We start from the raw sequence: 24,827 nt of genomic DNA, 5'->3' as shown, positions 1-24,827 counted from the left end.
GATTAGAGAGAGAGGACACGTATTAGATAGAGTTCGTCACAAGTCTCAATGCTACATTAAAGGACACTTTTACCCATGCATACACGAATGGATAGAGATTGCAACTAAGGGGTAAATGGTATATGTATTGATAGGGCAGGTCTTTTAAAAAGACTAAAATACCCATGATGCTCATGTATATGTTTTGATAGGGCAGGTGACACCAAGTCAACTCCAACCCATGCATCAGTTCTCTCAAACGTTACGACTCTATTTGCAAATTGTCAAACAAAAAGACTCTTTTTGCAAATAAAACAAAAGCAGAAGACTTCTTTTGTAAAACGACCCCAGAAAAAAGCTTATACCATATCCCCTTCCCTATTCTTCCTCAAGGAAAAAAACAAAAATCCCTGGAGGTCTGAGAAAAACACAGAAGGCAAAGCAGATAGAGAACGAAGAAGAAGATGATTAATTTTTTTGGGTACACATAGGTTTTTGTTCTTTTTTAGCATTTTGCTCTTAATCCCTTCTTCTTTTTTGCAGTTTTAGGGTTACGATTTCTTTTTCACTTCTTTTTGGTAGGGGTTTGTTTTGGATTTTGTTTTCATCAGTCATGGATCATTTGCGTTTTCATCTGCAATTCTATCACTCTTTTTTTCTCTTTCAAATGTCAAGAACCGACCTTTTCTTTCCTTGGATTTTGGTATATTCATAGGTCTGATTTTTGGTTATGGGTTTCATTATGGTGGATTGTATTGCAGGTGTTACCCCATGGAAAAATCGTAAAAGAGGATGGCCTAGATGGGGTATGCTGTTCTTATACTTTGTGACCACTTCATCTAGCACGTGAGACTCAGAGTTGATTTTTTGTTTATTTTCTTGCTATGGTTTGACCGATTGATAAGAATGGTGTTTGGACTAAAGGATGCAGAAGATGTCAGGAGTGAGGGAGTGAGATAAAGTTTCACAGTGACAAGTGTAAGGGTAAAAGAGAAGTGTCTCTCTTCATTCATGGCTGCTCTCACATGGAACAGACCAATCTAACGATTGATCAATAACCTTATCTAATGTGATCAACCGATCAAGATTAAACATGGGACATAATTGTGCCCCCTTTACTTTGATTCCCATCATGATGGTCACATGGTCATATCTCATTTCTCGCATAAGCACATCTACGATCGAGATTGAACGGGACCACCACAAATCAAAGGGTTAGAAGCACATGTACGGTGGAGATTTTAGGGGTCACACCACAAATGCAATGGCTAGAAACTCCCAAAATGGCTTAGATCATCCAAATAAATGGGCCCCATTCTACTTTTTCTGAGCATTCCATTTTCAATCCACTGATCACATTTACGGTGGATATTGAAGGGGCCCATCAATTCAGTTGATCCAATTCCGCTAGTCCCCATTGGCTTGATCACAGCGGGTGTATTTTTTTATCAATTTCTCCATAAAAGGTCTTTGATAAAAATGGATTTGGTCATCTTCTTAATTATTGACTGCGTATTTTGTGCATCTCGTGCAACTTTTATTCCAACTTTCTAGCTTTGTCTCGGTAGTAACTCTCTCCAAATAACCCTTTTACTAGGTTGCATCGCCACTCTTATATGTATTAGAGAATGAAATCAAATCAGATCAAATATTATGAGATTAGAAAATTTGATTTGATTAGGCTATATTGGTTGGTTGGGTTAGATTAGGCAAGTGAATTAGATTAGGATAATGTCTTTCCATAATTATCTTATTCTCTTGCTATGTTTATCATTTGAGAGTTCTATAAAAACACTCATTGTGTTCAATGTAAATCATCCAAGAATTAGTGAAATCCTTAATTTCTTCATGGTATCAGAGCGGGTCAATCCTGCCCAGACACGACCTTGGCCACAACCCTAGAAGCTTCGCTTTCCGGCGGGCGGCCGGATTAGCCCTCCGCCCGGCCACCATCACCATCTTTTACAAGTTTGTTTTACTGCTGTCTTTTTAAAAAAAATAAAATTTCCTCCTCTTAGTTTTGTTGCCCTAGCTATCCACCATCTTTCCTAAGCACTCCCTCCTAGCTTACTGCCTCTGTCATTCCCTTTGGAAAGGATCTTCAACTCAAATGAGAGGGCTGATATTTGCTACCTTATTTTTTATTTGGTATCCACACCCTTTTCCATACTTCCCATGGTTTTTCTTCAAGTTGTTATCGATTCAACTTTTCAAGAGTTTCTTTTCTTTCCAAGTCAAGTGAATTTATGGCTCCTAAATGAGGCAAGGCAGGTAGTAATGATGACAAGTCAATCATATCAATGGAAGGGACAGAATCTCACTTGAGATCTTGAAGAGGTAAAATTAGAAGCCCTTCTTCTGATTCCAACACCCCTCAAAGTTAATAGAGGCACCCCTCTTATTTTAATTTCTTGGGTTTTATCCCTTACCTTTGGTGGCCTCTCATTCTCTTGAAATACTCCTCTTATCGTCTTATGCAAAGCATTACACACAAAATTGATATGTACACCCCAAAAAAATCTACCATTGTCCTTATACTTGTATTCACTCTCTTACCGGTAGTAACCGTTATCATCTCAGCAGTTTGATGTCGCCTTTTTTTTCAGTTTCTCATTTTTGTTCTTCTTTTCAATTCTATCTTTCTTTTATAGCATATTCCAGTTGAGGTGCCTCATTTGATGTGCGCGCCTGGAACGTTAACTCCTTTCAGTTGAGGTGCTTCATTTCTTTTTGAAGTGCGTGCCTGAAAGAGAATTTGAATTCCATGAGGATTGATAATCAAAATCAACCCATGGTGTCTTGCTCATTGAGGCACATTCTTGCCCTTTTCGGCATTGGCCCATACTGGCCCATTCTTACTCGTCCATCGAGGCTTGAGTATCATTTAGCCCCATTGAGGCTATGATCTATCATGATCCCTTTTAAGCCCTCTTCGTGGTACATCAATAAGCGGCATCTTCTTCGGCAATCATCTACTAACATTCGGAAACAACATCAGGGGATATTCATCATCAAATTTTCGTAGTGCGGTTCAAATCAGAGGATTCTATTTTCTCGTGGGGGTTTCTAGTGGAGAATTTTATTTTTCATACCGGGGGATTTTATTGTAATCAAACATATGTCGATTTTTCAATCTACATACGTTTGAGGGGGCATATTAAAGAATGAAATCAAATCAGATCAAATATTATGAGATTAGAAAATTTGATTTGATTAGGCTATATTGGTTGGTTGGGTTAGATTAGGCAAGTGAATTAGATTAGGATAATGTCTTTCCATAATTATCTTATTCTCTTGCTGTGTTTATCATTTGAGAGTTCTATAAAAACACTCATTGTGTTCAATGTAAATCATCCAAGAATTAGTGAAATCCTTACAATCCAGCGCTCTTGAATTTTTCCCATGATCAGCAATCATCTATTGGCAACACTAAAATTGCAGAGCGGCCCACAAGCTAATATGACCCCTCTGGTCTTGAGGTACAATATGCCCCATGGATATAATATCCTTATCAGTACAAGAAGTGTCTACTAGTTATTCTACTACAATACATATGATCCAGTTCAACATGTAAATTCCTTTTTCACACTCTTTACCCTAGCGATTGAGATGAGTCACCCTATGCCATTGTAAACTTGAAACTGAGTCGGGTTAATCTGTTCTTTAAGCTTATTGCCTCTTAAAGCAACAGTACAGAATCCCATTAGGAGGACGGTTTGATCCCATTTAGGGGATCCCTTTAGGGCTTGCCATATCTTCGCCTATATGTTTGTGGAAGTTTAGTAAGCTTGGGTTTGGAATAGCTACATGATCGTCTGAGAGATCCGGAAAGAGGAAAGGGCAAAAAGGGTCTTGATTGATTAGGGCACTCCTTTTTATTGTTCTGTTGTGATGGAGAACGATGAGCGGAAAGAAGATCGAAGTGAAAGTAGCAATTACATGTCGGAAGGAGCTGATCTTATGTTGTGTGAGGTTGAATGGGATTGAATATGCCAACCGGAAAGAGGAAAAGCCAGAGAGGGGTCTTGATTGATTAGGGCACTCCTTTTTATTGCTCTGTTGTGATGGAGAATGATGAGCGGAAAGAAGATCGAAATGAAAGTAGCAATTACACATCGGAAGGAGCTGATCTTATGTTGCGTGAGGTTGAATGGGATCGAATATGCCAATTATCAGCAACTCGCGACGACTAATGCATGGGACTCATGCTGGTCTGAGATAGACTTTAACCTTTCAACTTAGGAGTCCATGCTTTTGCTTTATCTGTCTTGATGATTTTGAGACATTAGGCCAATGTTTAATTTCGGTGTTAAAGTAATGAACTCAGACTAATGGAGTTTGGGATCGGGAAATTGAGGTAAGGAATTGTGGGTGGATACTTTGACTTGGTAGTGGGATGCAAAATTTCATCGCTGAATTTTGAGTTGGAGCGAGGGTAGAGTGGGATGAATGATGCTTATAATTTAGAAATAGGCTCGAATGCATTGTTACTTTGCTTTTGTAATTAAAACGGTCTTGATCCATGCAATAGTTTAGCTGAAAATCAAATGCCTTCTTTTTTTAAGTTTAACTCACTGTGAAGATCCTCATAATACCTACGCATATTATAGGTTCATATGTCATTATTAGTTCTCTGTATCCACCTCATAAGTGGCGTGAACAAAAATCACACCAATTGGGTTTAATCAATGGATTTCTGATCAATAACAAACCAGTTCATAGCTACTGGATCAATTTTGCAACTAAGCACTAATTTCAGGGTAGATTACATGCCTACATGGGTCATAGCTACTGGTCATATTCTAACACGACTAATGAGTTTCCTCACCTAAAACAGTAGATCTATCCGAAAGTGGTGTTACAACAGGATTTGTAAACAACAGATTGGAAGTATGGCGAACTATATACTCAAATTTCCCATGAACTAAATTCCTGTTTTTGATAACTTGATCTTTTTGGGGCAATTCTTTTAAAAATGTGCCCTCCTGCTTTGAGACCCGTATTTCCTTTCACTATGCTTTTCTAATTATTGAATCAGTGTGTTCCATTGATTATATGATGCAAATTATTTGCGTGGCCAATTCATTCCTTTTTTAAGAATAGGGTGGGATGGATATTTATTTAAAGTTGAATGGAATGTAATCCACTTATTAACCATATTATCTCTTGAGAACCATCAATTGTTCCTCTTTCTAGGCGTGCACCCAAACAAATTGTGCATCCACTTATTTCCGCAGCTGCTTCAAAAGACCGGTTCGGATTTTCCATCACTCGATGGAGCTGATGTAGTTGTAGATGTCCCTGCAGTGCTATCACCGTTAATACGCAGAGGAGAGGATTAAGCAACATCAACATCCGGTGGAAGACTTCTCAAACAAAGGATTCAGAGCCTTCTTTTCTTTTTTCACTTTTCTACTTTCTGCTTCTCAGAAAAAAACTCCTTCCATTGTTGCTTGAATACGAGGGTTTGGGATTTGCAATCCTATTTCCTGTTCTCCCCTTTTTTTAAGAAAACAAAAATCATCAACTTGCTAAACAGGTTTTTATTTTTTTTATTTTCAAAGATAAACCAGCCAGACCACAGCAAATTTTCTGCAGTTTCATTGGAAACTATGTTTTTCCACCAAGCATTTGACTTAAGTCCCCATTGGCTTGATCACAGCGGGTGTATTTTTTATCAATTTCTCCATAAAAGGTCTTTGATAAAAATGGTTTTGGTCATCTTCTTAATTACTGACTGCGTATTTTGTGCATCTCATGCAACTTTTATTCCAACTTTCTAGCTTTGTCTCAGTAGTAACCCTCTCCAAATAACCCTTTTACTTGGTTGCATCGCCACTCTTATAAAGTCCTTACTTTGAGCCTTTTCATCAACTTGAAACCGAGTCAGGTTAATCTGTTCTTTAATCTTATTGCCTCTTAAAGCAACAGTAAAGAATCCCATTAGGAGGACGGTGATCCCATTTGGGGGATCCCTTTAGCGCTTGCCACATGGCCACATCTTCACGTATATGTTTGTGTAAGCTTTAGTAAGCTTGGGTTTGGAATAGGGTAAATCGTGATCAATCTGCTCCCTTTTTTTTAATGGCAGTGATCAATACCCCCATTGCGTCTGAGGAATATGAGGGCCTTGCATAGAACTAGTCACTTTATCAGTCACTATCTTCACTATTGTTTTGTGAACCTCCTCATTCATGTGATGATCCTTCCTAGTGGGTTTTAACCAAGGCACTGTTCTTCTCCAACTGTTCAATAAGGAGAAAGAATTGTTCCTCTATCTTTTCATTCTTCTATCTTTTTCATTGCACGGTTCCATTTGTGATTTCAATACCTTGGAAGAAACCTCTTTTCATTCTCCTCTTTTCATTCTTCTATCTGTTTGCAACTCATTAATTTGTTTGTCTTAATTCTGACATTAATCCAAGTCTATTTGCAACTTTTCTATTGAGAACTCCATTCAACTTCTTTTGATTTGCGAGTCAAGGAGCAAGTTCTGTGTGCTTGCCAACGAGTCTCTCAGCACTGCAGTTTTTCATCCCTCTGGACTGTCAGACTTTCTATCATTGATCTTGCTTGTTCATACTCCGCAACAGCATCGTCATTAGCATATTTTGTTTTAGACACTTGAAGCTGTAGCATTTCCATTGAATTTCTCTGTGGGCTAGAGCTTGGTTGCATTTCTGTAATTGGGAAAGAAGAAGATCTTCCGAAGCTCTAGTTTGAGCTTCCAAATTTGCTTGCAGGAAACAAATGTCATCAAGTAATTTGGATTTGTCCAACTACCACTCCTTCATACCAGCTCAAAATTGGTCTTGAAGTTTCTCACGTGCTTCCTCGAGATGTTTAAACTGCTCGTTCCTCCACAAGCTGCATCAAAACTTTCTTGTTTTCTGCAAAGGTTGTTTATCATCTTCAGGGGTCAACAGTGGTTGATCCGCCTGAGAATGTTTAACAAAATTGGGAGTAGTTGTTATTTTATGTATGGTCTTCTTTGATGAATGAAACTGATTTTGCTTCCTTCCTATCTTGGGATGGTGAAACCATCAGCGACCTTTTTGGAAGGTAATATTGTTGAACCTTAAGAGGCAACCACATTTTCCAGGGCTGGTTTCTGGATATTCCCACTGTCAACATTTCCACTTTCCTCAATGTGATTGCAGCTCATTTCTTTGGTAAGAACCCCACATATCCAACAAACATAGCCTAAGTCATCTTTGGGAAAGCAAGAATGGTCACATTTTTTGTTCTCTATTGTGTCGATTCCTGGCCTTCTTTTTTAGTTTTTACCCAAAAATGATTTACAAATGATTTTCTAAGGTTTGTTGAAGTTGGACAATGTTTATCAAGTGTTTTAGACCCATTATATAGGTATATATGGTGTCCCAACTCAATATGACCGTTTTAGGGGCAAAACGGTTATTTTCGGGTCAAACACTCAACTAGCCGTTGGGCCATGGTTTGAACAAATACACTGCTCAGAGTTCCGAGAATATTCTCGGAGTTCCGTGCTCGGAGCTCCGAGGGTATTCTCGGAGTTCCGAGACACCAAACAGGGCTTTTAATTTTAGAACCTGGATCAATTCTCGGAGTTCCGAGACTGGATTTCCAGCAAACAGTGTCCCATTTGAAAAATTCATATCTCCTTCGTTTCTCATCGGATTTCGATGTTCTTATACTCTACGGATATGAGAAAAATAAGAGCTATCTGTTAAAAATATTTTCAAAAATATTTGAAAATATTTTAAACAAGTTTTTGATAGGATTTAGTTGCTGGTCCAAGTTGTTGCTTCGGAACTCTGTTTTGTTCATTCTTGTGTTGATTGCCATATGGGTCCCAACATGTTGGTACACCACCATGGCCATTCACTTATCCATTTAAGTCCTTAAAGGGTGTGTTAGTCTCTTTGAAAAACATATTTTTAAGGGTTTTAAGATGTGCCTTGATCAAGAGAAAACACAAGAGAGAAAGGTGATACATACTACCATTCTAAGTACTCTCTTGAACTTCTCTTGAGCCAATTTTCATTTAATCTTCAATGTGGTGCTTGGCTTGTTTTGGGATCTTCAAAGTTAAGCTTCTTTCTTTGACACCTTCCAAGAATGATGCCACCATTTGGTTCAAGTTCTTTTGTCCTTTGCATTGCTTGTTGATCCTCTAGCTTTGGCCTTTCTTGATCTTTTCCTTTATAGCTTGATGCTTTGAGATGATGATGATGAGCTTCTCCTTGGTACCTCCAAGGCATTGTTTGTCCAAGTATGTTCTAGCTCGTTTGTCCATTTGTTGGTTCATCTTTCAAGCATAGGCCATCTTTGTGTGTGTGCTAGCCTGGATTGACCTGTGACTTTCCTATCCATAGCACACCACTCAAGGCAAACTATTAGTCTGTATAGAACTAATCAATTTGGGTTTGTTAATCATCAAAACAAGGTAAGAGGATGAGCCCTTGGGCTTACACAAATTATTTGCGTGGCCAATTCGTTCCTTCTTTAAGAATAGGGTGGGATGGATATTTATTTAAAGTTGAATGGAATGTAATCCACTTATTAACCATATTATCTCGTGAGAACCATCAATTGTTCCTCTTTCTAGGCGTGCACTGAGACTAGATCTTACTCTTGGGAAGTACTGCAAGAAATTCAAAAGACCGGTTCGGATTTTCCATCACTCGATGGAGCTGATGTAGTTGTTGATGTCCCTGCAGTGCTATCACCGTTAATACGCAGAGGAGAGGATTAGGCAACATCAACATCCGGTGGAAGACTTCTCAAACATAGGATTCAGAGCCTTCTTTGGCTTCTTTTCTTTTTTCACTTTTCTACTTTCCTGCTTCTCAGGAAAAAAAACTCCTTCCATTGTTGCTTGAGTAGAAATCCTGTACCCGATTTGCAATCCTATTTCCTTTTATAAGAAAACAAAAATCAGCAACTTGCTAAACATGTTTTTTTTTTCTCCAAAGATAAACCAGCCAGACCACAACAAACTTTCTGGAGTTTCATTGGAAACTATGTTTGCCCACCAAGCATTTGACTTGAGTCCCCATTGGCTTGATCACAACGGGTGTATTTTTTATCAATTTCTCCATGAAAGGTCTTTGATAAAAATGGTTTTGGTCATCTTCTTAATTATTGACTGCTTATTTTGTGCATCTCGTGCAACTTTTATTCCAACTTTCTAGCTTTGTCTCGGTAGTAACTCTCTCCAAATAACCCTTTTACTAGGTTGCATCGCCACTCTTATAAAGTCCTTAACTTTGAGCCTTTTCATCAACTTGAAACTGAGTAAGGTTAATCTGTTCTTTAATCTTATTTCCTCTTAAAGCAACAGTAAAGAATCCCATTAGGAGGACGGTTTGATCCCGGGGGGATCCCTTTAGCGCTTGCCACATGGCCACATCTTCACGTATATGTTTGTGGAAGCTTTAGTAAGCTTGGGTTTGGAATAGGGTAAATCGTGATCAATCTGCTCCCTTTTTTTTAATGGCAGTGATCAATACCCCCATTGTATCTGAGGAATATGAGGGCCTTGCATAGAACTAGTCACTTTATCAGTCACTATCTTCACTATTGTTTTGTGAGCCTCCTCATTCATGTGATGATCCTTCGTAGTGGGTTTTAACCATGGCACTGTTCTTCTCCAACTGTTCAATAAGGAGAAAGAACTGTTCCTCTATCTTTTCATTCTTCTATCTTTTTCATTGCACGGTTCCATTTGTGATTTCAATACCTTGGAAGAATCCTCTTCATTTTGCGACCTGTAGTAGAACCATTGAAGAATGACAATCTTCTATTCCTGTTTGCAACTCATTAATTTTTTTGTCTTAATTCTGACATTCATCCACGTCTATTTGCAACTTTTTTATTGAGAACTCCATTCAACATCTTTTGATTTGCGAGTCAAGGAGCAAGTTCTGTGTGCTTGCCAACGAGTCTCTCAGGACTCTAGTTTTTCATCCCTCTGGACTGTCAGGCTTTCTATCATTGATCTTGCTTGTTCATACCGCAACAACATCATCATTAGGATATTTTGTTTTAGAAACTTGAAGCTTTAGCATTTCCATTGAATTTCTCCGTGGGCTAGAGCTTGGTTGCATTTCTGTAACTGGGACAAAGATCTTCCGAAGCTCTAGTTTGAGCTTCCAAATTTGGTTGCAGCAAACAAATGTCATCAAGTAATTTGAATTTCTCGAACTACCACTCCTTCATACCAGCTCAAAATTGGTCTTGAAGTTTCTCACGTGCTTCCTCGAGATGTTTAAACTGCTCGTTCCTCCACAAGCTGCATCAAAACTTTCTTGTTTTCTGCAAAGGTTGTTTATCATTTTGATGCAGGAGCATCCCCTAGGCATTTTACATCAGCCTTCATATCTCCTTAGTGTAGTTGCATTATTAGAATACCTAGTGATTTTCTTTCCTTTTTAGTTGTCTTTACATGTCAATTTTGCATTTAGTGTATGTTCTTAATGGTCTTTTCCATATTAAAGGTAGTTTAGGAAGTAACTTTGTATTAGGGCTGAGATATAAAGCCCCTCATTTTCTCTCATTTGCTTAGTTTTTGGATGATTTGAGTTTTAGAGAATTTTTTCTTTTGAGAGAGCTTGGCTCCTCTTGTATTTTCATCTTCTTCCTTGAGATAATGGAGTTCCAAGCTATTGAATGTAGTCTTTCTTCCATTTCCCCCATCTAAACTTGTTGAATGCAAGAATTTCATTTCGCCGACTCCGCGCTTGATTGAACCTCGTGCATCCCCTCGCTTGTGGTAAGATCGAGCTCCTTATCCCTTAAAAAAAAATCCCAAAAAAATTATAGGTTTAATTTCAGTACAATCTAGAAATTACTCCTCCGATTGCGCTCTACATCAATTTGGTATCAAAGCTAGGAGCGAGAATTTCTATGTTCTTGCCGTTTCTGGATTCGAAGAACAGAAGATCTGATTACAGATCTCAGGTTTTTCAATTTCTGTAGTAGTTTTTTTTAAGCTGATTCTCTGCTTCAAGCTCAAATCGATGCAGGTGCAATCATTGTGCCGCATCGATTTCATCTCTTTTAGCTGAGCAATTTTTTTGAGACTCTGGCGCCAAAGTTTAGAACAGCAGTATAATTGTCAAAAGGAAGAAGCAGAGATTAGCACTTATTGTCTTCCATACAACTTGAGTAGAGAAATTCCTTGGATATCTCAGCCGAATCTCACAGCATTACCTTCAGCAAATGTTAAGATCGGGAGTTCCATACAAACATGTCGTGTTCTTTCTTAGGCATGTGCGCAATTTTCCTTTTAAGGTTACTGTTTGATGTGTTGTGTTTGTAAAAAGCACTTAAAGAAACTGAATGGAAGAGAGCCAGAAACGAAGCTTATAGGTTTCCTATGACCAAATCGCTCACAATTAATTGGATGAATTGGGTGGAAATTCCCTTATAAAGTTCCTTGGTTTTTATCCAATTTTAACGATTAAAATCACTTGCATGTCACCTCCTGAAGGGTTCTCTTGTAAATTTGACCAGATTGTGCATTTTGGAGTTGCTTCCATCATTTACACACCTTGTTTTTGTTGATTGGCTCCAAAGAGATTGAAACAAAGGAACTCCATGATCTATGTCTGTCACGGTCATTTTCAACACTTGAGGAATTTCAAGAATTGTAGGGAACCAAGGCTTTCTTTTGAATAGATGACACTTTATTCTGTCAAGTGCATATGTGTTGTTTGTTGAAATGCATGTGGAATCCTATTTGGCGCTCTTGAGGTTGTCTTTTACTGTTTAGTTCATAGATATCTGGGCCCTCAGAAACCATCCTTGCTTGTCTTAAAGGCTAGTCAAATCCTCAAGAGGGGGTTAGGCTTAACTATCAATTCTTTGGTGGACAAGAATTCAGCCAAAGACCATCATTGTTTGTTATAGCTGCTGAAATTCCAACTTCCATGTGTTTGGGTTATGGTCTAAAGCAATACACACAGCATGTTTGATCAATTCCATTGAAAGACAGCCCCTCAATATGAATTCCATTCCTTGCTATTTGCATCAAGTGGTATAAACCTTGAAGCCAGATGTTCTCCGTCTGAAATCTCTGAGATGAAAGGACTCCCATGTTACACTTCTTTAATTGGTAAGGGAGCCTCTTTGGAATAAAAGAATTGCCACTAACTTTCAAGCCTGAATGCATGTTTAATGGCCTTGGATTATGTGAATGGAAAACCACTGTGAGATATAGAATTCTGTGAGAGCAGATTCTTGCTTTCTCAATTTGTAAACAGCAGCACAATAAGCCTTGGACTTTGAGCTGAGACTCAGTTCACTTTCTGCATTTTGGTGATTCCCAAGCCTCTGAACAATGCTCATAGATTTAGCTCAGGTTATGGTTTGAGCTTCTAATTTGTTCTGAAAGTTGCCACTACCAACAGACAATAGTCTTAACTGAATACCTTGGAACAGAATTAAACTTCCAAACGGAGCTGCAACCTCTGTGATGCTCTAACCTGAGCATAGTTAATGTCCAATACAATCAGCTACAAGATACTTAACCCAAGGTCATTTGAGTTGCTGACTTCAGAGCCAATCACAAGTCATTTGAAATTTCCTTTTGTTGTCTGAATCTCAACTGAATTCCAGCAGGTGCTTCCACCGGAGTGGAGTACTGATAGCAATTACCCCTTGAAGTAAAGAGGTGCAGGTTCACTTTCAAATGAGAAATCTGTTACAGTTCCCACAAAGAGCTGCTTCATCCCATCTTGAGACTTTGCACAGGTCTAATTCCCACCATTGAGAATTCTTTGGTATCTATTGACAACCAAGTATTGCTGCTGAGCATGGAAGGCATCAAGGGTATAGCTGATGTAAAGAAAACTGAGAATTCCATTTTGAATTGCTTATGGATCAGCTGCTACAATTAAGGAAGCTGAACCTGTGAATTTTGAGATAGAATCCCTGCCTTGTCTTGCGTATTATAACTACAAGTCTGAAGGGCGTACTTCATATATCTTCACCAACAAAGGGAATATTTGTCGCAGCGGGTTGTCAAAACAGAATTTCAGGGTTGCATTGCAGGTTTTGATTTTCAACAAGAAAATTCAGCTACAAGAAATTTGTTTCATGACAGCACTAGACTGAATTGTAGTTAAAGAAATTAGTCATTTGCTCTCTACTCCAACATTGAGCATTGATCCACACAACCATCTATGGAGCCACCATTTGTTCCTCATGCTTATGGCTATGGTGATGTTGAAGCTGAGTGCATGAGTTGGGTCGACGCCCTTGATGCATATCACATATACTATGGCTTCAACCATCGTGAGACATTACGGCATGCCAGAGAGACTGTCAGACTAAGTGCAGAGTCTATGTGGATGCTCATAGAAAGAGAGCGTCGTGACTTGGGTAAACCTCCATTCCACCGATGGGAGCAGGTCCGTGATCGCTTGTTGAGGATTTATGCTCTGGCAGAGTATCGACGACGATGTGATGAAGAGAGAGCCCAAGAGGACCAATGGCTTGGCCCAACATCGCCTAGAACGTGAGGATCACCATAAACAAAAAGTTGATCTTGAATATTCCCTCACCAGACAGTTGCAGAGACTTGAGAGACAGACACATACATCTCGTTCTCCACCCCTAGAGAAGGAGAGGGAGAGGTTATGGCAGATACTGAGGATTTACATGGTCAGTTAGGAGAGGTTGTTGGAACCATCATTTTAGAGCCAGGCGGTGATAGTGGCGAGCTTGACACTAGCATTATTGTTGGTACTAATGGTGAGCCTGTTGTCCTTGATAGTGAGGCCGATGATGACGACAATAATGGGGCTATAACAGAGCATGTTGAGATAGCGTCCAACGCATCGTTAGTGACCACAGTTGTAGATGAGGAGCGTACACTTGCAGATGTTGTAGGTGACATGACCATTACCACAGTTGCAGAGGAAGTCTTAGAAGATGGTGTTCATGTTGAGATGGTGTTGCCTATAACTATTACACCTGACATATATGAGATGTTTGGTAAGATTACAGCTGGTTGGCATGACGGACCACTATACCACTGCCACTTTCAGCAGATGCTTATTTTGATATGGACTGCTACCTCTCCAAATTGCCACATTTGTAGTGATGATCCATTCTTGATGAAATGCATGGAACATGCTGACTTCTATGGATTACTACTCTCCCTGAGAGAGTGGATAATCTACATTTTTGATCTTGGCGGAGTCCTTCCCCTGCAAGGCTGATGGGAACTCGAGGACGAGTTCTTTCAAGAAGGGGAGTTTGATGCAGGAGCATCCCCTAGGCATTTTATATCAGCCTTCATATCTCCTTAGGGTAGTTGCCTTCATATCTCCTTAGGGTAGTTGCATTATTAGAATACCTAGTGATTTTCTATCATTTTTAGTTGTCTTTACATGTCAATTTTGCATTTAGTGTATGTCCTTAGTGGTCTTTTCCATATTAAGGGTAGTTTAGGAAGTAATGTATTAGGGTTGAGTTATAAAGCCCCTAATTTTCTCTCATTTGCTTAGTTTTTGGATGATTTGAGTTTTAGTGAATTTTCTCTTTAGAGAGAGCTTGGCTCCTCTTGTATTTTCATCTTCTTCCTTGAGATAATGGTGTTCCAAGCTATTGAATGTAGCCTTTCTTCCATTTCCCCCATCTAAACTTGTTGAATGCAAGAATTTCATTTCGCCGACTCCGCGCTTGATTGAACCTCGTGCGTCCCCTCGCTTGTGGTAAGATCGAGCTCCTTATCCCTTAAAAAAAATCCCCAAAAAATTATAGGTTTAATTTCAGTACAATCTAGAAATTACGCATCCGATTGCGCTCTACATCACATTTTCAGGGGTCAATAGTGGTTGATCCGCCTGAGAATGTTTAACAAAATTGGGAGTAGTTGTTATTTTATTTATGGTCTTCTTCGATGAATAAAACTGATTTTGCTTCCTTCCTATCTTGGGATAGTGCAACCATCAGCGACCTTTTAGGAAGGTTATATTGTTGAACCTTCAGAGGCAACCACATTTTCTAAGGCTGGTTTCTGGATATTCCCACTGTCAACATTTCCACTTTCCTCGATGTGATTGCAGCTCATTTCTTTGGTAAGAACCCCACATATCCAGCAAAGTCATCTTTGGGAAAGCAAGAATGGTCACATTTTTTGTTCTCTATTGTGTCGATTCTTGGCCTTCTTTTTTTTAATAATCTTAGGACTTGTGACTTTCTTTTCCCAATACTAAAGTGAATGTAATTTATTATGTCATTTGATCATTTTTCTCTCTGGTGTGCAGGGCAATAGAGCATTCACACCACTTCGGTCATCTTTGGAGGAGTTGAGACCTCAATATTCCAATTAAGCAACTTCGCTGGAGTGTTTTTTTTTTAAAATTGCGAAGCAAGCTGATTTGAAGGTGATCTTTAATCACAGATGATAGGCTGACATGGTGAGGCCTTTCGACGGATACCGTACTGCATCGGCAGGGGAGCCCTACGGGGGGAACTACGCTGATTTTCGGTCACGCACCACTTATCAGCAGGGGAATCCTACGAGGGGAACTGTGCTGATTTTCAGTCATGCACCACTTATCGGCAGGGGAGTCCTACGGGGGGAACTGCGCTGATTTTTGGGCATGTTCCACTTATCGATAGGGGAGCCCTAGGGGGTAACTGCGCTGATTTTTTAGCATGCTCCATTTATCAGGAGGGGAGCCCTACGGGGGAACTGCGCTTTCGGTCACGCACCACTTATCGGCAGGGGAGCCCTACGGGGGGAACGACGCTGATTTTCAATCATGCACCACTTATCGGCAAGGGAGCCCTACAGGGGGAACTGCGCTGATTTTTTAGCATGATCCCCTTATCGGCAGGGGAGCCCTATGGAAGGAACTGCGCTAATTTTCGGTCATGCACCACTTATCGGCAGGGGAGCCCTACGGGGGGGAACTGCGCTGATTTTTGGGCATGATCCACTTATCGGCAGGGGAGCCCTACGGAGGGAAATACATTGATTTTTTGGCATGCACCACTTATCGGCAGGGGAGCCCTACGAGCGGGAACTGCGTTGATTTTCGGTCACGCACCACTTATCGACAGGGGAACCCTACGGGGGGAACTGCATTGATTTTCGGTCACGCAGGCCTACGGAGGGAATTGCGCTGATTTTTGGGCATTGACCATTTATGGACAGGGGATCCCTACGGGGGGGACTGCGCTAATTTCCGGTCATGGACCATTTATCGGCAGAGGAGCCCTACGGGGGGAACTGCGCCACTTTATGATGCTTTATTCCGCAGGGGAACCCTTTGGGGCCCCCCCTTTTTAGGCGACTGTGCCATTTAGATTTAATTTAATATGTTGGTTTATCATACTGATTTTTTTTGCTTCTTTTTAGGCGGTGAATATATTGGGGTGGTTCTACGGAAAACGACTTTGTTTGCTCAAGCAACGGATCTTAGTACAATGTCCTTACCTTTTAAAGACCTTTTGTGGTCTTACTCTAGTGCCCTTACCTTTTAAAGACCTTCTGTGACCTTTTCAATAGCTGTAGCCAAGTTGTAACCAGTACGGGCGGTACGCTAAAGCTGCCCTTGTCAATGCCATTAGGAGCATCCAAAACTAGTTTCATTTGCCTTGCCCGTCTTTTTGATCTTTGGATTTGAAATATTTAAGGAGTTGCCTAAGACAAACTAAACACAGTTTCGCTCTTTTGGTATTTCTTGTTTCCACGTATGTCCCATGAAGTGTTTCACTTGCTTCTAAGTTCCACTTAGATTTTATGTCCCCAATGTATGTCCCCTCAGTTTTGAGTCCTTGCTGATTAGTAAGAAGGATATGCCTTTGTTATCCCCTTCGCCTGGTCCGAAGAGGATTGTAATTTTGAATTCTTTTGCTTTCTGGACTTCCTGTCTCAAGTTTTCTTTACTTTCGCTTCTTTAACCGCATGTGATTTTGTAAAACATCATCCTCCTTGTAGTTGCAACTGTTTATCACATTTTACAGTATCTTGAGGTTCATGTTCTTTAATCATTTCACAGCGGTCTTGAACTAGGACGTGCTCTTGTAGTACAAGAGATTCTGGTGAAGATTGCCCAGTCACCCAACCAAAGGTAAGTTCTCTGCTATCGCAGAGTTTGTGGTTTATCAGGGTGATGAATGTCCCCAATTTGTCACATGTGGGAGAGTAACACTCCAACCTTTAGTCCATGCAGCATTTCAAATGTCACATGTGGCAGGAGTAGAGCGCATTGGACCTGATGTTCAGTTTGCCTCTGAGAGAGCAAATGGTTCTGTTGCTGCAACAACTGCTGCTGCTGCTCGATGTAAAAATTTCTACTTCAACTGTTGTGGGATCTGTTCCCTCGGTATCTATTGTAGTGGCATTTACTGCCTTTGTTGCCGAAGCATAGGAAACCCTTGGCATTTTATGGCCCTTAACAATACCAGTTCATCAAACTAATTTGGGTTTAGTGGTTTTTTTTTTTCACTAGGGAAATCAGAATGAGATTTTCTATTTCGGCTTTTGGGACAAGCATATGGCTGTCAGGTTTTGTTGGAAGATGGAACGAGAATTTCTATGTCGGCTTTAGGGATCATATGCTTCTACATTTGGTTCTTACTGTTGAAGCGTGCGCTGTCTTTGATGGTGGCATGCCTTTCATATTATTTGCTGCTACTTTTGATTAGGCTGCATACGTGGATCAGCAATTTTTTTATTTTCAGCATCTCTCTGTTGAGTATGCTGACTGTTTTCCTTTTGTTTTTTTTTGGAGTAACTTTTTCACCAACAAACCAAGCTTGGGACTGCAACTATTTCTCCCTTGTGAAGCAGTATTTCTCTATTCTGTTTTCCAACATTTCTAGCTGACCAGGAATGTTTTTTTCAATTTTTTTCTTAAATGTCTTGGTGTAGAAAAGTGACCCTGCATTTCTGAGTAGTAGCAGTCCCATATATTCCCATGTTTTCTGACCATATGTACAGTCCCATGTTTTTTCCTTGAATGTTTTTCTGAAGTGTAAACAGTCATCATCAGATGAGCAACAATTTTCGTTGTCAGATCATCAAATACAAGACCATTCATATATTATTCTACAGTATCGGAATCCGCAGTGTTAACTTCAATTGAAACGTTGGGAAAACATCCTGGACAAACATTAGACATCTATTGCTCTTTCAAGGACTTGGTTTCTTGACTAGTCCCTTCAAACCCTTTACCAACAGTATTCGCAAGTTGATCCTCCTTATTTTGACGTCCAATAGCTCTGCTTGCCACTCAATCAAATGCACCATTGCGATTTCCAATGACTTTGCTCTGGACCTAACTTCCACCGAGCAGAATGAGTCAGTCTTCATGGCAGCACGTCTTTTCAAGCTCTCCATATGATCTTTTATCAAATACTGTAACACCAAGTTTTGAGACTTGGCCGTCGACACTTGCCATATGTTCCTTGTAAGAATCAATAAGAATTTCTTTTCTTCTGCTTTGGAAACAACTTCCTATCAAATACTTTTGACTGAACAGCACAACTTCCATTAAGCTCCTAAATTCATTATAGTCTCGTCCGCGAGCCTCTGGGTTTGCACCATGTAGCAACTGTGAGCTTACATCTATGCCTATTTTATTTGACAAAGATGATATTATAATTGGTAAATAGATTAGATATGTTAAAGAACGGGCCGCTTGGTCTACTAATGAAGGCAAACTAGATCTGGTTGTTGCAAGAAGAGTGGAATTTATAGATTTATGGACAACATGATCGACATGGTCTCTGAGTAACTGAACACAATGATCACTAGCTACAGCCAAATGGCTAGAATCTTCAATATGCTTGCTGTGAAACGATGTGTTGGTTTTATCTAAAATAAACTTCAGCATTGGCTCTAGACCCTTGGCTCTTAATTTGTGTTATATTGCACCAATTATGTTTCGTAACCTTATTTATCAGTAGCCTCAATCCGTATGTTCCCTCCCTAAGGAGGGCTGAAGTGTGAAAGAAACTTAGAGACCAGTGAAAATTAGTTGCATCACCCTTAAGGTGTTCCAATTTAGCAGGATCCAAAGCACGAATACCCTTAATTGGATGAAAAAAATAGAGTTGAAATGGCTTTCTTTCTCTCTTCTGTAGGAATTTGATGTTTTCTAGAGAAGAGCATCAAGGATTTTGTCCGGCTTCCTCAATCATGGCTTCCTTCCTCAATTACCCTGGGATCAATATGAAATGACTCAAGTTGCACTGAGGATTGAAAACCTAAGCACTTGGCCTTGCTGAGATGGTTGGCCAAGCCTCAACTCAATATTCGAAGGAGGAACATTCTTTCCCTTAATAAATGTGTCCCTGGAACTGTTGCACCTGCTGACATCAGAATTTGTACCAACAGATTTTTAAGTTTCTTGAAATTGGGCCAGGGAAGAATGGATTTGCTAGCGAGGTTGGCCTATTTGAGTCGACTTTGACAGTTCCATAACCCTGTCCATTCCGCTTTGGTTAGCTGCCGAAGCAGGTTATTTTGAAGAGACATTGTGTGACTTTCTTTGAGAGCATTGAAAGCTCGATGGTCTCCATTGGTTCTTATGATAGCAAAGCTTGTAAATTCCACAATATTCTGCCAGAGACCCAACCCAAGCATCAGGATAGGTGGATGTGCTTTACCCAAGTTCGTGGAAACCTCCAACCTCTAGCTGGAAATTAGCTGCTTTGGAAGTCGAAGAGGCTTCACCTGTTGATTCCTGGGCATAACAAGGATGAATTGTTAAGTGAAATGGACAGTCTTGTTCTCTTTGTCCATTTGTATATTTTTCTTTTCACATGGAACATCCATTTTTAGTCTCTTTGCGTTTGAAATATCTCCGAGCGTAGTGCATCCATTCGAGCATGCTAACCCATAAAGTTCCTTGAAACTGATGAGCACCATTTGCAGAGATTTTTTTTTATCATCAAGAATGTACGATTTTTGGTTCACCATTTGATATCAAGAGTAATGAGTAACTTACTTTTCTGTTTCCTTTTTATTTTGTTTCCTTTTTTTGTGTGTAGGAAATAGGCTTATGTTCAACCAAACCAGAGTTCTGAAATTGTGTCTCACTCAATACTTACTTCAAGATTAGGATTGGTTCAAGAACCATTCATGTGGGTTTTCACTCTCCACTTTCAAGCAAGTTATAACTAGATAGAAGTGATTCGTGTAATTATAGATGCTCGAACATTCTGCCCCCAGTGTATCTGTATGACTTCTGAAGGGATTAGTTTATGTTCCCCTATACACATTCAGAAGTTAGCTTTTGATCAACCCCGAATTTCTTAAAGATTTATAGAGATGTGTTTTTCACATCGCCACTCTCGAGACTACATTTTGGCTTCTTTTTGCAATTTTTACAATTTCCGCCTACACAATAAATTCATGGGAATATCTTTATGGGATTGAAGATCTGTCTAGGGTTGGAATAATAGCTCCTGTTCGCTTTGGAATATTGTCCTCCATAACGAGATATGTCCAACGTCTCCATATAATAGATTTTTTCTCACCGGATTTTGCGAAACGGAAGGTTTAACATTCTTAACCTCCTCAACAAAATCATTTTTCAGTGAATCGTTTAGAAGAGCCTTCTGAGCCATGTTACGAGAAAGTGAGCCCGTGTGCTGGCTATTCCTTGAAATCTCTATCTCTATTTCCTTCTTGGCTTTGTTTTTTAGCATCTTTGCTTTCTTTCTTTCTTTCCTTTTTTTTTTTGACATCTCCGGTGTCTTAGAAGAAGTCATGTTGAAATATGATCTATCTCTACTATGACCATATCTGAGATAGGTGGTTCCAACATGACATTTTCAAATGTTTTTTTCTTCTCTTTTTTTTTGGGCGGATTTTGCAGGAGGGGAATTCCATTGAAAAATGGTTGATGAAGTCTCCATGTATTTTGTGCACGTCAATTTTTCATGAGTTGAAGGCCCCGCCATGTTTGACAAAACAAAGTTTTCCTCACGGTGTGATTCTTTATAAGTTGATTTTTCCACAATACGTGGCACTCTGAAGTTCTTTCCATATGTAGTGATTTGAAGTTAACCCACAATATGCAACAGTGTGAAGTTCTCCACCATATGCAGTGTTGTGAAGTTTTTTTTCTTCTTTACCATACATGTTGTGGAATTCTCTCCGCCATATGCTGCATTCTAAAGTTTTCCCCCACCATGTGCCTTAGATATACTTTGCTCCACCATTTGTCCCTTTGTGAAGTTTGCCCCCACTATATCCAAAATTGTGAAGTTTTTTTTTCCCACCATAGCCGGCATTTTGCAGATTTTTTTTTGCAATATGCGACATTGTGAAGTTTTCTCCATGATTTGTTGCAAAGGTGTGAAGTTTACACTGTCATTTGTGGCGCGCTCCTTCCTTTGCCAGCGATGCAAGGGTAGCTTCACTATTTACGAAGTTGTGAAGTTTACTCTGCCATTTACAAAGTTGTGAAGTTTACTCCACCATTTGCCGCAACGTGAAGTTTGCTCTACCCTTCCAGGTATTTTGAAGCATTTTTTTTTTACAATATGCGGTTCACACAGTTTGCCTTGGTGATGCAAACGGAGTGCTTGGAGTGCTTGCAGGGGCCATTGTTTACTTTTCCTGCGTCTTTCCACACCAAAACTTTAGTTAGGCAAGGGAACATTCATTTTTTTGAGTTAAGAAACCTCTTAAACTTTAAGATGAAAGGAGAAGTGAGTCCCACCGGGCATGCCAAAAATTTGTTTGCAACAAATTTAACATGCATGAAAAGAAAAATCACACACATAAAATAAATTAGGATAAGATTTCCCTCTTGTGAGAAGATGTTTTATTAATTTTGGTTGGGATCGTACACTTCCGGCTCTATTGGCCGTTAATTACATTTCTTGAAGAAGAAAACACCTCTGATTATCCATCAAGAGGTTCCCTATCTAAATACAACTTTTGTTTATTGTCCTCCAGAAAGAAGGATTTTTGAAGATCTAATTTTTTGAACTTTTGGAGAAATGTTATCTTTGTCGTCTTCCTCCTGGAGAAGAAAGGTCTTCTCCCTTTAGGAAGTCTCTGGGAAGAGATCCTAAAGGGACTTTTAGAGAGAGATTCTCTAAAGGGATTTTCCTCCGTCTTTCTTTTTTGGGAGCCTTCATCTTTATCATCCTTCTTCCGGAGGAGAAGGGTTTTTTTCCTTTAGGGAGTCTCTGGGAAGATATCATAAATGGACCTTTAGAAAGAGATTCTCTAAAGGAATTTTTCTCCGTCTTTCTTTTTGGGAACCTTCATCTTTATCATCATTCTCCTGAAGGAGAAGGGTCTTCTTCCTTTAGGGAGTCTCTGGGAAGAGATCCTAAAGGGACCTTTAGAGAGAGATTCTTTGGAGGGATTTTTCTCCGTCTTTCTTTTTGAGAGCCTTCATCTTTATCATCTTTCACCCGGAGGAGAAAGGTCTTCTGGGTCTTCTCCCTTTAGGGAGTTTCTGGAATGAGATCCTAAAGAGACCTTTAGAGAGAGATCCTCTAAAGGGATGTTCCTCTTTCTCCCGAAGGAGAAATGTATTCTTCTTATCTCCTTTTTAGAACCTTTTAGGAGAAGCCGACAAAGAAAAAGAAAAAGAAAGCACTGTTAGCCAGTAATCTCTTCTCACTTTTCTTTTTCCTCCATCTTTTCTTCACATCGCTTTTCTTACGCAAAGATCCGATCCATTTTCTAAAGGACTTTGAGTCTATTTATAGAACTCTCTTGAAGTAGTTAGTAATTGCCACCTCGCCCCTTTTTTCTCAACTTCACTATCCCCACTTCCTTTTTGTGAAGAGTTGCGTATCTCCTTTTTTGAAAAGTGGGTGACTCACTTCATTTTTTTTTGCGAGAGTTATTCCCTAAAATTCAGGGATTTAACTTTTTATATTTATCCCTTTTAACTTTAGGGATAAGGTGATGCGTAACCGCCCATTTTCTCTCTCTTCTCATTTTTAATAAGGGCTTTTACTATTTCGCCAATGTTGTAAAATTTTGAGTCCAACAACGCACAACAATACGAATACACCATATAAAGTCAGAAATGGTGTTCCTCAATTTCGGACCATTCTTTCTTGTGGTGATCGAGGGTGTGTAGTCAAGAACACTGTTCTTGTAGACCATCGTTCTTGTAGACCATCTAGAGGCAATCCATATGGTCCTAGTCCGACATGGACATCGCATACCTCAAATAAAGGCCAACAAATATCAAAACTTTAGCTTCTTTTAGTTGAACATCATGCGAGACCTAATAAATCAACGGTTAGGATTATCATGTTTGGGAAAACAACAACAGGCCGGATTAGTGTTAATTTTGGGTTGACGAAATTGGTTACATCTACATGGCACAAGCAGGCCCAGAAAGTGATTAAAAAAAAAACTAAGGGTGACTTTTTTTGGCATTTTTCATATACAAATTTGAGTTTCCCCTTACATTGAAAGGAGTGTGTTGTTTCTTTAAAAATGAAATATTGCATGATGTTTTATGTCTTGATCATTTTCTTGTAGGTTTATGTGGCTTGAAGAGACTCAAGGAACTAGATCTTGGCAACAACTTTCTTGACTATCAAAATCTTCCAACATGCCTACTCAACCTTTCCTCCTTGGAACCACTGGATTTGTTAGAGAATAATTTTAGAAACCCATTTGGCATCTCAACAGGTGCATATATATAGTTCTAGTATTTTCTCATCCAAAGTGATGAAGATGGATGAAGTATTCACTTTCATTTCTCTCACTACGAGAATGATAGCATAATACATTTGGTAGGTCTTTTTAGTTTTTTCAACTCTGCTTGTTTATAACATATTACAAAAAAAAAAAAATTTCAACTCTTTTTTAAACACATAAAAAAAAAACATATTACAAGCCAAAGGTCATTTCTGGGAAACTTCAAGAGCGGATTTTTGGATTTTTGTGAATTAGTAGAAATTTAATAATGGTTAGAATTAGTAGAAATTTAATTATGGTTATGGGAAATGATATTTTCACTCCCTTATTTTAGTAATAGCACTACACCCTTTACACGTTTTAAATTGGTTGTTGAAAGCATTTTAGGAATGTAACAATCTTTAAAAATTAATTAGAAAAGTGTAAAGTAAAAAATCTAGTGACATTATTAAATCAAGGTTGTGGGAATGTCATTTCCCAAAAATTGGCAGTTTACATTTTTATGAATAAATTGCAAATAAGCATAAAAAGAAAAGAAAGATACTATTTTTTTGGCGGTTTACATTAGGTTCCCATGTATCATTTAGATATTTGCCCATATTAGACCATCTATCTAATTTCATGATCCATTTCTGTCTTATTGTTGCAGGGCTTTGCAAACTAAGTAACTTAGTTACCTTGAATCTCAAGAGGAACTCAATCGAAGGCAACATTCATCCATGTTTAAAAGATATGCATTACATGCAATCGCTTGATCTCTCGTACAATCGCTTTTCTGGAGGGATTCCTTCATTCGTTTTTCAACAACCTAATGATGATGGAGACTATTTATCTTTCAAATAATAAGTTCATGGGTGTGTTCTCATTTTCCATGTTTCCTAACCTCTTAAAGCTTTCATATGTTGACCTTTCAAACAATGTCCAATTAGAGGTTGAAACAGAATACCCGCATTGGGTTCCTACTTTTCAACTCATGTGGTTGCTCCTTGAAAATTGCAATCTAAACCAACATAGCACTTCTAGCATCCCCAGCTTCATTTCAAATCAGTAGCATTTATACAGCTTCCAATTGGATCATAACTCCCTTCAAGGGGCCATCCCATCTTGGCTATTGTACAATACTACATCACTGCGAATCATGCCGTTGAGGGGTAATCACTTTGAAGGCTCAATTCCTCAGTCTCCCTATAACACCAGTTTGATTGTCTCT

General features: G+C 39.2%; 1 long non-coding RNA gene across 1 annotated transcript; it reads left to right on the top strand.

The window, feature by feature from the left end:
* The first annotated feature begins 325 nt into the window (after positions 1–325).
* LOC143883808 (uncharacterized) lies at positions 326–24,827 on the top strand. Its single transcript, XR_013252558.1, has 4 exons — positions 326–460; positions 741–785; positions 23,456–23,608; positions 24,267–24,827. It is a non-coding gene; the product is annotated as an uncharacterized LOC143883808 (long non-coding RNA).

This window comes from Tasmannia lanceolata, unplaced genomic scaffold (assembly GCF_043159265.1).
Source record: "Tasmannia lanceolata isolate RefF3 unplaced genomic scaffold, GAP_Taslan_0.1 ptg000008l, whole genome shotgun sequence".
NCBI lineage: Eukaryota > Viridiplantae > Streptophyta > Magnoliopsida > Canellales > Winteraceae > Tasmannia > Tasmannia lanceolata.
Note: the sequence above shows the minus strand (reverse complement) of the source record. Positions and strands in the feature narration are given on the sequence as shown.